This window comes from Anser brachyrhynchus, assembly GCF_964034855.1.
Source record: "Anser brachyrhynchus genome assembly, chromosome: 5".
NCBI classification, from domain to species: Eukaryota; Metazoa; Chordata; class Aves; order Anseriformes; family Anatidae; genus Anser; species Anser brachyrhynchus.
This window is the reverse complement of record NC_137699.1, coordinates 9614099-9628991: the sequence shown is the minus strand read 5'-3', so window position 1 is coordinate 9628991 and position 14893 is coordinate 9614099. Positions and strand designations below refer to the sequence as shown.

General features: G+C 40.9%; 1 protein-coding gene across 9 annotated transcripts in view; it reads left to right on the top strand.

Moving 5' to 3' along the window:
* Positions 1-14893, top strand: part of LOC308195530 (uncharacterized protein) — a 103862-nt gene that overhangs the window by 17213 nt on the left and 71756 nt on the right. Inside the window, exons 1-3 of one of the 9 annotated variants that reach the window (XM_080593128.1) lie at positions 10352-10401; positions 10543-12565; positions 12731-12809. The exons of 7 other annotated variants lie outside the window; for them this stretch is intronic. The gene's annotated coding sequence lies outside the window, so the exon portion shown is untranslated. Of the gene's footprint in view, positions 1-10351; positions 10402-10542; positions 12810-14893 lie in introns of those variants that run through there. One more of the 9 variants, XR_013951588.1, reaches the window with a different exon arrangement.

The window sequence follows — 14893 nt, the reverse complement described above, 5'->3', positions numbered from 1 at the left end:
AAATCTTTGCCATAATTTCTGGAATTCAATGAATTAGGTTTTCCTAGTTTTTTTTGTTTAAGTAGATAAATACTCATTCAACCACAGCCTACAGCATGGCAATACATTTTTCCAAAGCAGACAATGACTTGTCATTCCAAAGGATGGACTTCTTGTAGAAAGAGGCGGTGTGTGCAGTCATAGTCCTGAGGTGAGGGTGGAGGGTCAATTGCAGAGATGCTCACAAGAGATGCAGTAGCCTGGGGTAGCCTTTAATAGCCAAAGTCCTTCTTTTCAGCCTTGCCTTAGGATGGATGCACTCCACCACACCTACTTAAGTTATCCATAAACTGAGGTGGTCTTGCTGTGTCGGTTGTACCCAGTGAGTTAGTAGGCATCCAGAGCTGATGTTTTGCCTGATCCTATCCATCTGTTCAGGAGAAGTACATGCACAGCCACCCTCAGCTCCTGGTGCAGAGTCAAAGAAAATCCAGCCTGTGGCTGGATCTGACTTCCACCTCTGTCCCTGTGTTCTGCAGAGTGTGGAAAGTTTTTGCAGCTGATTTCAGCAAGATTGAGTATAAAAGGGGGGATGGCCAAGCCTGTTGCTGCTGCAGAGTGTGAGTTTAAAAAAGACCATGCAAAGATATTTCTCAAAAGGCAATGCTTCATCTATAGCTGAAAAACTTTTAGTCCCCAGAAGTTTTTAAAAAGTGAAGTACACATTTGTGAGGTCTAATCTAGGCCATTGAGAAAGCTGGGCTATTAATTAAAGCCACGTTTGTTGCCACAGCAATTGTTTGTGTGCTGGAACCTGCAGTTAGCGTGATGGAGGGACCAGATGAGAGAGCAATAAACCAACTTGCGTTCAATCAAAGCGAGCCGTTATAGGTAGTGCTCTGTAAACTTATCTGACCGCCTTACAGTAATTTATTTATCTAAGTGTACCCCCATCACTGGTTAATATTTCTCTTTTGTACAGAACATGTCTTAAGGTGTGTCCACTTTCAAAAAAGCATTAACTTTCACTTGTCAGTCTTTCTTCTGCTTTTTTTTTTTCTTCTTCTTCCTCTCCGTATAACTGCAAGAGCATGGACGTTTGCTGCAGGTTTGAGATTTTGATTCATACCTACAGAGTCTGATTAATAAATGTCTTTGGCAACGGTAAAAGCCATGCTATTACAACAGCAAGGTTCTGGGGTCAAACATCAACCCAGGCTGGCAGGAGGCTGACTTAATGGGGTATGGATGCAGGCATGTAGGGCTAAGTGAGCAGAGCGTCTGCGTGCTTCTTCCCGTGAACCACAGCTCAGTGCAAGCTCAGTGATGACGATGACGCGTGAATTCACAAAAAGCTGTAAAGAAACGAACTTGTGGGTATTTCCTCTTAAAAATGGGCCACTAAACTGCATCTCTTGTAGTAAGGCAGCATCAGTCTAAAACTGAAAAGGGTGAAAAACTGTTCATGGTTTGTAGGGTCTGGGATTTAAAATAATAATAAAAAAAACCAGCAATCTGGGTCAGGAGATTTCTGTGCCAGTCATGTTACAAGATCACTGTAACATCTATTCTAGGAAAAGAAGTGTATTGTAATATATTATTACTGGCTTGAGCACATTATTAAAATGGTCTGTTTGCCATCAAAAAGTACTGCTAATTAGTAGTTGGGCCGACCAGGCTGTCACCCAATGACAAATAAATCTGCCTGTTGGCTAATATGGGTTCAGCACACAGGAATTTGGGTTTGATTCCAGGAAGCTTTTCCAGATAGTAATATTCCTATTAGCATAAATGTAGGCCTACAGAGATCTCTTTTGTTTCTTTGTTTTTTTTTTAAATGGTCTTTCAAGAAGAAAAGTATTTTGGAGCGATTGTGTTTTGCACAGAAAGTAGGCAAAAGTCAATGGACAATAAACTGGAAATCAAGTTAGAAATGTCAGTTGTATGTTTAGGATGCTATAGCCCTCTGATACATTTTCAGCATATCTTACTGGTATTGTTCAGAAAAGACTACATTCCACTTTAAATAAAAGAGAGCTTAAAAATACAATTTCTAAAGGAGAAATATCATTTTAAAATAGTACCAAGCACTTGGTATTCTCTTGATGATATCCCTAGCTGGGAATAATTGAAATTGTATTTCCTGGGAAAATATGATAGTTTTATATTTTTCCTGTGGAAACCCCTGTGAAATGGAAGTTTCATTTAGCCAGGACAGCCCAAGGAAGCAGCTTGATATCTTGAAGTTTCCATATAACCCTTCCACAAAAGACCGAACAAGAAATCCAACTCGAGAATTTGGATTTTCCTCTAGAGGCTGTTTGCAGCTGGATGGGCATCCAGGGCTGAATTTCACGTGTCATGAACGTGAAGATTCTGGTTCAGCAGTAGGATTCTCACGGTTGTCAAAACCTGCTGCTGCACAGGTTAATGGAGTGAGGCCACGAGTGCATGAAGCAGTTGTGTGTTTGGGGCGACCATCACCTTTGTATCCAACTGTCTTGGCTTTTTTTCTGTGAGCAGAGGTATGAGGAGACTTAGACTGATAATATCTAAGCATCTGTTAGATTCTTCTGTCTGGACTGATAGTATTTAAGCACTTGTTAGATTCTTTCATCATATTAAATTAATTTAGCCACAATTATTTATTTGCAATTATTTCAATTAAAAGCTTTGCTTTAGAGACTCCATTAAAGCATGAGAAAAATCCTCCTGCTATCAATTCAATGACTGTAGTGTCTCATGATAGCTCATATCTGGATAGTTATAATAATTATGGGATTTCCTTATTTTCTGGCGAATTAACCTTCCAAGCTTGAATTTGTTAAGTCCTTTTGCTTTCTATCCATATTAGGCTATGAGGCCAGTTAGATATTAATATAGAAAGAACATGTTTGAACTGAGACATCTGCCAAGGTTTGGTGCCCACATGCCATCCACGTGGGATGGTGTCATATTGCATAACCACTGACAACATGCATTGGGTGTAAACCACTCACTTCAAGGCCATATTTGACAATACTCAATGACTAACTAGCATTTCAAAAGTGATTAGCACTTAAACTTTCTCACTGTGAGGGATTTGTCGGTAGATTTTCAGATAGCTGGGGAGATTACTTGCAACAAATGCTTTTTATGGACTTCCGTGCTGCTTGCTAATGAAGTCTACTGATGGCAGGACTTCAAGGCTTTTGAGAAGAGAAGAGATGTCCAGAGAAGAAAATGTATAATATATGAAATCATTGGAAATTGTAAGGTGAAGAATTTCTGAAGAGTTATGTTTTACCGTTATATTTTAAGTTAGCATCCTTTACCCGAAGCTGTGGTGTTTCACAGGTGATAGCATATGAAAGGAGGATATTTTTCATCAGGTATTTGTTTGGAATTGTATCCTGTCTCAGGCTGTGTGTGTTACCTGCTTTTGTTCATTTCAGTGAGATTCTTTTAAGTACTTTTGTTACCTATTTTGACATCTTTGGGGGGGTGGGATAAATAATTGGTTGTATTTGTCTTATTTGTTCAATAAATGTCATCATGTAGGACTGATTTTTCAGACTTTTCTCTAGTGGAGTTTCTGCTTCCATTAACCCAAGTTCTAGCTGTAACCCTTTTTCAGTCTGAAAAGGGAGATAATAGCTTCGTTGTAAATAGATTTTTAGTGTATTGGTAATATTTGAAATCTTATCATATTAATGCTTACATAGATTCTTCAAAATTTTAAGTCATATTTCAGTTTGGAAGACCTTTTTCTAGTAAATAGTTCCACATTGGGGAGTGTGTTGTGTGGGAAGAGGCAGCTTTGCTTAGTAGAATTGCATATACGTAACTATATTTGTGGTTTATATTGAGTAAAACAAACTCCTCAATCAAAACTTTGCATGACATTCTAATGCACCAATCTGAAATATCCCTCTAGATCACAGCTCCTAAACTAACTTAGCTCATTTGTAACTAGTAGGATATATCAAGTATTGGTCTTGATATGTGTTCAAGTCTTGAGGGTCTGATTTTGGGCAGAGGGTTCTTGTTATAAGAGGCAGCCTGTTGCATCTTAAAAGACGCTAAGAATTTTAAGATCAACCTTACTCTTTGGTAAAGTAGAATCTCCTTTTCAACAATGGGAGAAAAGTAACAACTTTTGTTTAAAAAAGAAAAAAAAATGCGATAGTCTTTCTGCAAGACAGCATCTACAAAAATGGTGAGCTCTAACCATGGACAGAGGACCAAACAGTTTACTGCAAAACCACTAGAATATAAGTTTTCAGTCCCAAACACCTTCCTGGTTTTGCCCAATGACTTCTCTTAAAAAATATCCCTTTGTGTTCTGTAGAAACATCCCTGTTAAAGTGATTGGTTAGTCAGCCTTCACAAGCATAAAGAAATGCTCTGTGAACAGTTTCCATGACGCTTTCCTCTTGAGGCTGAGAAAGTTTTTTATTCTTCTTGCCTCTTTGATCCTAGCCTTCTTCATTAGCAGTAAATACATAAATACATACTGGAAATCACAAGCAGGGTTCATTATATTCTTTAAGGAAGTACCTAAAACATATTCAGTAGTTCAGTTAATGATGACTAGGTGACAGGTTGGGGTTTTGGCAACTGCCCATTCAGGACTCAGTACTCCCAGTGATTTTGGGCAACATCTTTAGATGTGGTGAAAGAAGAGGGCAGGTAATGGTGAAAATGGTCCCATGCATGCTGATTGCAAAACAGAAGGACAAGAAGAGCCCACAGAAAATCCAAACACAAAGTATGTTGTAAAAGGTGCATGCAGGTAAATGTATAAAGCAATAAATGCCAGGAGATGCTCTTGGATGGTCAAATGGTCTGTTTGAGACACCTAATAGGGCTTGAATTAATGGGACCCGAATCTGATTGAGGAAGTAGATCTGTGGCACAAAGCTGGCCAGATGGTGCCCTCTTTGACCAGCCCCTCCTCCTTACTTGCTACCATTAGGTAGCCACAATGATACTTAAACAGATATCTAGGACCAAACACGAACAACAGAATTAATCCAAGATAAGGGTGTGCTGAAGTGGCTTTCTCTTTGTCACAGAAAATTTGCTTTTGGAAGAAATAATGTAACTTTATTATTTAAGTCCATAAAATGAAGACAGACAAGTGCATCCTGAAATTCTGCTCTCTCTCTCCCTCTCTCCCTTATGATAGAGAAATTCAGGGTCTTGGAGATAAATTCCTTTTCTTGTATGATAATCCCCATGTAGCACTGGAGAGTTACTGTCTTGAGATACCAACTTTTCCCTGAGCAGGAAAAGTTACAGCGTGCTGACACACAGTAAGTGCTAAAGAGGGTACAGGGTGACCTGCTGCATCCAGTCGCTTACCCTGCGGGCATGGTGTGGGAAGAAAAAAGCCCAAACCTTGCCTCTAATAGTAGTTATGGAACCTGATCAGGTAATGTGGCTAACTCAACGGGGAAGCAGTGCATATTTAAGAATTCCTTCCCCTGCGGTACCAGTTGTCTGTTGTCTATTTATTATTGATAAAAGTTGGAAATGTTATGCATAAAAGCTCAAAAATGCAGCCAAGTATCTGAAAACACAGATTTTTAAGATTCTCTTTTACAAATGCATATATAAAATATTGAATCTGACAAACAGATTTTACCTATTTTGTATTTTTTATCCTGAATAAAGAACAGTGCACTTCATAATCAAGTCAAATGGTGTCCAGACAGCATCTTCTAGTACACAAGCTGGCACACATGCACAGGCTGCTACTACAGAAGTTTGAGTGTGTTTCTGTTCTTATGAATCTTCTGGTATGATTTTTCTTTGTGACGGCTCCAAAACTTCTGTTTTTCACATGCGAATACTGGCAGCTAGTCTTGCCTATCATACTGCCCTGAAAGTAAAAAATTATTTTTTCTGCATGGGAGATGTTTCCCGCTGGAGTAAGCGCTGGTTTCAGATGACAGAAGTCATACCTCTCTGAGGCAGCCAAGTATCGTGTAGTCTGATGCTCGATCATCAGACCATGAATATTCTCACTAGCTTCAGCTGAGTTGGTCTGTTGAATACTTTTGTCATGAGTAACAGGTCCAAATCCTGACCCTTGATCACAGACTGATCGTTAGTACTGACAAGAGGTTGAATTTTCCATTCCTAAGTGGCCTAAAAAAATTGTAGTTTCTGCACTCTGGTGCTTGAGTTAAATGCTCAAGTCTGGGATTTGTCAATTATTGTAATCATGAGAGTCATTCTGGAAGATAATACCAACTCAGGCTTAACATTGGACATTGACTTGCTGGTGCTGCTCCGAGTGCCTAGGTCTATACATACATCTAATTCAACTTTCAAAATTAAGTTGTTCTTGTGGCTGTCGAGTTTGAATAGTATTCATAAAGAGTGACAGCCTCTCTTAGTAGGATTATAAAAATACATGTTGCATATTTTTCTCTAAATGCTTCTTTTCTTGCACTTGGATCAGGACGTTCCTCTATTTGGTATATATTGTTTTCACCAAAAAGCGTTTACAGTGTGGCTGTCAGGTAAATAACTGTTCACTGCTGAAATATTTGAAAAACACTTCTTCCCCCTGATAATGCAGATAATGAACTGATTGTTTTGCTATATAGTAGGCAAGTGTTTCACTGCACCCCGACTGACTTATTTTTCAGCTTGCCACTCAATACATTTCAATACAGAACTGTGAAAAAGTCATTGGAGGATTAAAGGTATTAAAGCAAGTGGCTGGAAAGGAAATGGTAACTCATTTGTTGAGAAACAGCAAACTTCTGGAGTGCAAAATGCATTAAAAATCCAAGGTGTGTCACTAAGAAGTCGCTGTTAAACTTACAGGTTACAATCTTTCCTTTATGGTGGACTTTGTCTTTTCTTAAGAGGCTCCTCTTTAATGATTACTTTTTCCTCACAAAGACACGCTTATTTATCTATACAAAGATCATTACAACCTGGTAATTTGGGGAACTGGAGGTATTGCATATAGTTTCAAAATAGCTTATTCCTCCGGGACACGAAGTCCTCCCCGCAGGAACGCTCTTCCCTGGCGGCACCGGGTCGCGTGAGGCTTCCAGCCAGGGGTGCCCACCGGCACAGCCAAGTCTCAGCACTCCTCCCACGTCCCCTCCTGCATGCCTGGGTGCACGGGGCCAGAGATGTGGAAAGCCAGTTGCATGCTTGCTGAGCAGGGTCACTCGGGCTGCACGGGGGCTGCTCTTGTTGCATACCTGCTTACAGAGAAAAACGCAGAACTGGCACCGAGAATAGGATCCTATTCTTCAACGGCACTGAGCTGGCGAACTGTATTAAAATAAGCTTTAATCTGGAACATTGGATTTCAAATAATTGGGGTGTTCTCAAAAAAAAAAAAAAAATCAGCTGAGGTTGACTTTCAGTCCAAAATGCACTCTGTGAACTCTGATGTCTGTACAGGCAGTGCTGGGTTACAGTTAGGAAAACTCAGTGTTTTCCTTTTGGGGAAAAAAAGATGAAGTCTCAGCTGTGCCTTTCAGCCCTTCCCAAATCTGCCTAGTTTCGTTTGTTTTTTTTTTTTTTTTTTTTTTTTTTGTAGAGGGAGAAATAGTGGATAGGAAAGTAGCTTGCTATTTATCTACCCAGGGTAGTGATTTGTTTTCCAATAATGACGCAGATATGGTGCAGAAGGAAGTTTTTCTCCCAATATGGGTCAAAATAAGTTATCAGGTATTGCAGCCAAGCCCGTGGGCCGAGGAGCCCCTGCAATAGCTCCTGTAGCAGGTATGAGCTGGATGGAGGTGCTGACCCGATTGCAAAACCGAAGAAGTCAGGAAGGCTGCGGTGCTCCTGGTGACTGGACGGTGCTGTCACTGAGGAGATAAGGCTGTCCTTCAGATCATCGGTCTTCCACCTAGACACTGTGGCAAATACTCCTTAAAAGGTGGGACTAGGGGACATCCCATCCTGTTTTGGATCGCTCCCCAGTTACCACATTGGGATGTTTTATCTGTGATGAGTCCTGTGATTGTTCTGTTGTGTTCAGGAAGTGTTGAGAGTCCTGAGGCTTCAGAGCAAGTTTCCAAAATCGGTCTTAGAGAATTGTTCTTTTTTTTCTTTTTTTTTTCCAATTTTCCCAACAAAAGAGTGTGAGAGAGAGAGAGTGGGAGAGCACATGAGGATGAGCAAGGCAAAGAGAAGGGGGTCAAAGGAAGGCATAGCTGGGGAAAGGTACTGCATTGGCTGTTTCAGATTCTTGCAGGGCTTGGCAAGGAAGAGCAGAGTATTAATGAAATAAGAAAAGTTATTTCATTTCAATACAGAAGTAGCTTAGCAAATGAAGACTGTTAGCTGGCTTTTTGTTACATTAACTGTACAAGTTTTACTACCTGTTAGCAAAGGATGTATGGACTGACAGCAGGATGATCCAGCTGAGCCCAGAGCATCTCATCAAAAGGCAGCAGACAAAGACTGAACAAAATTGCAATGTTGTGCCCTAGCTTGTTTTAAAATGAGGATAACGTGCAGCAAAAGTAGAACACCATGTATGCTGAGTTACCAGTCTGGTCAAAAAGCACTTAAGGAAGTATGTCACCACTGGGAAGGAAGCAGAGAGATGAGATCTTGCTGCAGGTGATTTAAGGATAAGGAAGCACAGAGTGCACTTGAAAAGGATAAAAAAAGCAGTGTGTGCTTCGCTATTTCTGTGCTGTTAAAAGCCTCAGAAACCAAAGTAATCTCAACATTGCTCTTCAGTTGTTAATAAGCAGTAAGAATACTGCTTCAGCTCTGCAAAAAGCACTTAGAAACAGTTTCACAGCAAACATAGGAATACAAAAATGATGTACATTTGAGGATCACCATTAATGAAATCCTGTACTGTGTGTGGACTGCTTTAATAAGTGTCTCCACTTGGCATAAAGCTGAGGATCACAACCCACCTTCATATACCCCTGCATTATCATACTAAAGGAGAAGAGAAAATTCAGACAGTTCCTGAGGAACGAAGTGGCTTAACACTGAATAGACCTGGCATCTTTCATTGAATTACAGGCTTCACGTACTCCAATGAAATTGTGCTGTGCAAAGTACATTTTCCCTGTATATTTCATAGAAAACGCAAATCAAAGGAAGAGATTTTTTTAGCAGGACCTGGAGATCAACCGTTGATCTTTTACATGTTTTTATTTATTTACTTTTTGCATTGCTTTCACTTTTCTTTCTGAACATACTTCTAAGGGATCTCTTCATCATGTTTTGCCTGTATAATTTCACTCCCCTTATGTACGCACATCCTTATCTTGATATAGGTTGCTAACTGAGCGACAATACCACATTACAAAAAGGTTTTGTGTGTTGTTCTGCAAAAAGAATAGCTTCTCTTGGTCTGCAGAAATACTCTGATATTCCATATCATCATTGTAATCTCCAAATTATTAGCCCTTCTTTATTTTTTTCCTAACCTTAAATAACAAGCTAGTCATGGTTACAAATAGTCCAGCAAAAAAAATATTTAAAAGAAACCAAGTTTGCCTGCAACTAGACAATATATTTCTCTTGAAAGGCCCAGGCAGAGAGCTCGCCTGGTCTGGTCTTGCCTCTAACATGTGTGGGGTGAGGAGGAGCAGAGTCGTGCCACTTCTCTGTGGGTCTGTGCCCAGCAGACCTTCTCTTTTGTCTTGCATCCGAAGCCCTAAAGCACTTATTGCTTTGCTATAATTCCTTAATTAATTAAAATTGTGCTAAATGAGCTTTTGTACACACCTTTGTTTGGGCCATTGTTGTGGTTTAACCCGGCTGGCAGCTAAACACCACACAGCCGTTCGCTCACCCTCCCCCCTCCCTCTCTGGGATGGGGGAGAGAAACGGGAAAGTGAAGCCGGTGAGTTGAGATAAAGACAGTTTATTAAGACAGGAATATAATAATAATAATAGTGATAACGATAATAGTATTAATAATAATAATGTGTACGAAACAAGTGATGCACAATGCAATTGCTCACCACCCGCTGACCGATGCCCAGCCTATCCCCGAGCAGCCGGCCCCCCGACCCCGGCCAGCCACCCCTATATATTGTTTAGCATGACGTCAGATGGTATGGAATACCCCTTTGGCCAGTTTGGGTCAGCTGTCCTGGGTCTGTCCCCTCCCAGCTCCTGCTGCACCCCCAGCCTGCCCGCTGGCAGGACAGAGCAAGAAGCCGAAAAGTCCTTGGCCTGGTGTAAACACTGCTCTGCAACAATTAAACATCAGCATGTTATCAGCGCTCTTCTCATCCTAATCCAAAACATAGCACCCTACTAGCCACTAGGAGGAAAAATTAACTCTGTCCTAACTGGAACCAGGACAGCCATCTTTAAGGCTGCAGAAAACTGCTCTCTCTATATTCATCCCTGAAGGGCCAAAAAGCAGAGAGAGAGAAACTTCTGGAGGGTACCAAAAAGTAACGCGACATGAAGCGCGCGGTAGGAATTGGAGAAAATGTGTTTGCCTTAATGGAAAACAGACTGAGCCCCTAGACAGCAGATAGCAGCCACGTTCATGTACCACGCCACATTAGCTTGTGTTTGTAAGAGCTGAATGTGTGCTCTGTTCCTCTTGTCAAGCTGCACGTGTGATGTGCTGCCGCAGTCATCGCTTTGAAATCAGGAAGAGGGATGTCACAGCAGCATGAAGAGCTGTAAGAAAGCCTCTGCAGTTTGCTTATGTGAACAATTACTCCTCCAGCTGTTTGTTCTTTCTGATAAATCGCTCTGCTCTTCATGTGCTATTGACTGCAGGATAGCAGGGATGCTTATTTTAACTCGTTTGGGGAAATGAGAGGTGTGACTTAGGGGTAGCTTAAAGTAATGCGTGCCCTGCTGTTTTGGGGTGGAGGGTGCAGGCGGGGAAGCAGAAAGGCTGCATGTCAGGCACCGACTCGGGGTGCTCTGGCGAAGGACTCCAGCTCACAGCAGCGTTGGGCAGTCTTGGCAGGATGAGCAAGAGAAATATCTCGGGGTCGCCCCAGCTAGCATGAGCCACAGAGAAGGAAAGGCCCTCTCAGCTGGATGCACACGTCAGCAGTCCTTTTTACTTCCTTTTGAAGTACATAAACAAAAGCTCCCTTTTCAAAAATGAGCATGCTGGTGAGGCCCTGGAGAAGTGTTTACGGGGTACTGGGGCCATGCCCGTGGCAGTAGCAGAGGTGCAACTGGGGCTCTGCAAATCCCCCCAGTGGGTGGGAGATGGGGGCTGGGATCACACTCTGCATGAAAAATCCCCATGTGAAGTCAAGACAATTACAGTAAAAATTAGGGCTTCATTCTGAATTAGCTGAGCTCCTGGAGCTGCTAACTTCCCTCCTGGCTGCCTGCTTGAGCTGTTCTCTCACAAGTAATGGAAAAAGAAGAGATCGTGTTACTGTTTAGGTGGCTTCTTGAATCGCAGAGGTTTTGCATCATCATTTATTGGCAATAAGTTTCTTGTATGCTGGCAAATGTCCCAAGTATCATATTGCATGTGACCATATCTTCTTATAAAAGAAGTGTAAACCTCACAGTTACCTGGTTCCCCCCCTTCTGTTTTGTTCCTTTGTGTGAGGAGGTGTGTGTGTACATATATAAGCACATAAAGTACCCACCTGTATGTATGTTTGAGAATTAGAGGGGCCATTCAGATTTGGTGTGTTTCTTCTGCCACTGATAGTGTTTGTTTGGGAACTTTTGTTGTTGTTGCATTTTGTGGGATTTTTGTTTGTTTGTTTCATTATTTTTCTTGTTTTTTTTTTCTTTGTGTGGTTTTGTTTATATACCACAATTCTTTGGGGTGGTTCTTAGTGTAAACTGTAGAGATGGAACAATATTCTCATTCAGGCTGGGTCATTTTGTCATCCAAAATCTTGACTCATGCTGAACAGTTTTGGAAATCTAACCCCTGAAGTTAAGCTGGGAAAATAAAGATATAATGATAGCATGTGGTCCGGGACCGGTACTAAATTAGGCAGTGAAATTTAAGGGTATTGGAAGTAAAGTTAGGTTAACTGACAGACTCTGGATCTAAATGTTGGCTACATATGAAGACCTGCAGTGGAGAAATTGCAGTTTTAAATGCAGAATATTCTGTACAGGAAAGATGAGGTTTTATTCCTCATATGAGACATGGTGGATTTGAAACACATCTTTCAAGAAGAAAAACATTTCCTTTATCTTCTTTTATCTAAATGGAAACAAGACGTCTCTCTTTGGTGCACGTTGGCTCTATGGTGCCATGATAGACAAACAGCTTGAAAATGAGAGGTAGAATAAATCTTCTGCAGGCTTGAGAATGGATCAGTTACTTTTCTCCTTCTTTATATTTCTTTTGAATTTGTGACAGGCTAACCAAAAAATTCAGGGTAAGTTGCTTGCTGTGAGGAGTCGGAGAATTTCACACCACAAGAATCTTGGACGTGGGGTTGTTTTGGTCATGAATTGTTTTTCAGCCTTCTGTTTGTTTGGTTGGCTTTTTAAATTTGCAACTGACCTTGTTGCTGCTCCCTCCCGGACATAGTTCCCCCAGCATATAGTAGCAGTATGCAGAAATTTGGATAATCTGTTTACTACGACTGTTTGGGTTTTTCCCTGCTTGGTTCAAAGCCTGGTTGTTTTGGTGGGGATTTGTTTCTGCTTTTTGTATATTTTTATGTTTTATTTTTGGTGTTGTTTTGCACAGCAACATCTGTGAAACAGCAGCTCTCTATTGCTTTTCATTTGGAGGAATGGAGGAAAAAGCAAAACAGAGGCAGCTGTTTCTCTGGTTTTATTTTTCAAATAGTGTTTGAGTGCGGGTGAAGACTTGGAAACAGGACTTCTGATCTGATGCTCACTCCTCCTGACTGGCTGCACAGCTCTGGGTTGGTAATTCAGTCTTTCATGTCCCTTTTCCATAAGGAGGGCAGGAAAAAGTGTTTTTCTTTTTTAATAATAATAATTTTTAAAAAAAAAGACCAGATGTGCAAATGGAGATGTAGGAAAAGGCACAATCAATCAGCCTTTTAACAGGTAGCCAAAGGTTGTTGCTCACTTAAGTGGTGCTGCACAGCGAAACACTTTCAGATGTGTCCAGATCCCACTCATAACGCAAAAATGCCCATGTTGCTCTGTCCCTACTCCTTTTCTCAGCTCCATCTGTAGCTTTCAGCAGGCATTTGGAGTTAGGACCTGAATATTCTTTACACGCTGTGTAGCTTTGATTTAAAACTGTGGAACAAGCTGTAGGACACTTGGTTCTCAAAATATTATCTAATCTGGTATTTCAATTATGCTAATGCAGATGAATACTCATGGAAGTGCTGTTGCTCTCAACTATCACTGCATGCGTTCAGCCTTTCTGAAATCATTTTGCAGAGCGTATGATTCATTTTCACTTTTCTCTAGAAGGTGAGCTTGGTGACTAGGTACAAATCCATAACACAAAAACAGCTGATAACTGATGTGGCTGGAGGAGAAATGAGAAAGAAATGATCTGGAAATGATAATATAGGAATTAGAATTTAGCTGTATTTAAATCTTGGACTAATATTGGTTTAAAACAAGTGGCTGAGTCGGTCTTTTCCCACTGGGGCCATGAGGGAAATTTATAAAACAGGGTTTCCTCTGCTTTTACATGATCCAAAGGAAATGAAGGCAGTGTGATTAAGCATCTTGCTTACATTTGAGTAGTAGCAAGAGTCACAGGAAAAGACTTGAACTTCACTTTCATGTTTATATCATAACTTTTTTCTTTAAGAGTTGGGTAATTTAGAAGAAAGGTCTTAAGGACTGTATATAATATCTTGAGTATGATTGGGGTAAAGCATGTATAAATGTGTGAGTGGCCACATCTCAAAAATAACAGCAGAAAAAGACACGGTGCTGCTGAGCAGCAGCTTTGAAAGGCAAGGCGTGCTTCATGTGTTGAGATGTATTGTTAATGTAAGATCATGGCTTGATTCTGAAGGTGAAGGTTCTATGTTAGTGATTTTTTGGCATGAGAAAAGCCTGTTTTAACAGTCTTGATGTAACGAATGAATCTTGGCATACACAAGTGCATGTTTAGGTTTCCTTCTTCGTTTGTGCTTAATTTACGTGAATGTAAATGTAACAGAAAAAGGGAAATTAGATGTCTAACTGTTGGAAAATTAATTACAAATGCTTAACCTTTTGCAGCTCAAAATGTTTTTTTCTTGGTCACCTTTCTCCTGAATGCTGTTTGATGTTAATTTTGTTTTACCTAAAGATTGTACTGACTGTAAGTACAGTTTTTACCTGAAGATTGTACTGGCTGTAAGTACAGTTAAACCCTTGAGAAAAATACATGTATTTACTCGTCATCTTGAACACTTAGGGGCTAGTGACAGTAGTTTCTCAGTGCAAGAGCAAAGTGCATAAGGAGTCTCAGAGACACTGGAAGGGGCTGCTCTCTGTGTGTGTGGGCATGGATGCTAGGTGAAGTTTGTCCATGTTTATCTGGTACTTGTTGGCGTAACTTACTGTGTTGATATACCAAACACAACAGTGTGTGTACAGCTAGCTGCAAAGCCACACGCACCTGGCTCCGGAGTGCTCCATAGCTGCTGTGGTACACAAGAGAGTGCTTCTGTACTCTTAAGGGTGTGGGGTTTTTTGTTTGTTTGTTTTTTTCCCTATTCCTTTCACTACAAAGCTTTGCTGCCGCAAACGGTGATGTGGCAGACAGTGTAGTTGCTCCCAAGACAAAACTTGGGAGGAACCAACCCAGGAACTTGGCAGGAAAGCCAGGACTGGGCACACAGGACTGTTTGATCTTGGATCGTATGGCCTCAGGACAAGGTGGAGGGACTGAGGGACTGGACCAGACACCAGAAGCCTCCTTGTTGGTGCACTTTCACGTGTTGTGCTAGCTGAATTCCCATAATAATTCCATTTGTTAGCAGAAGACAGAACCTCTTCAGCTCACATTTTGCTGCCTAATACCTAC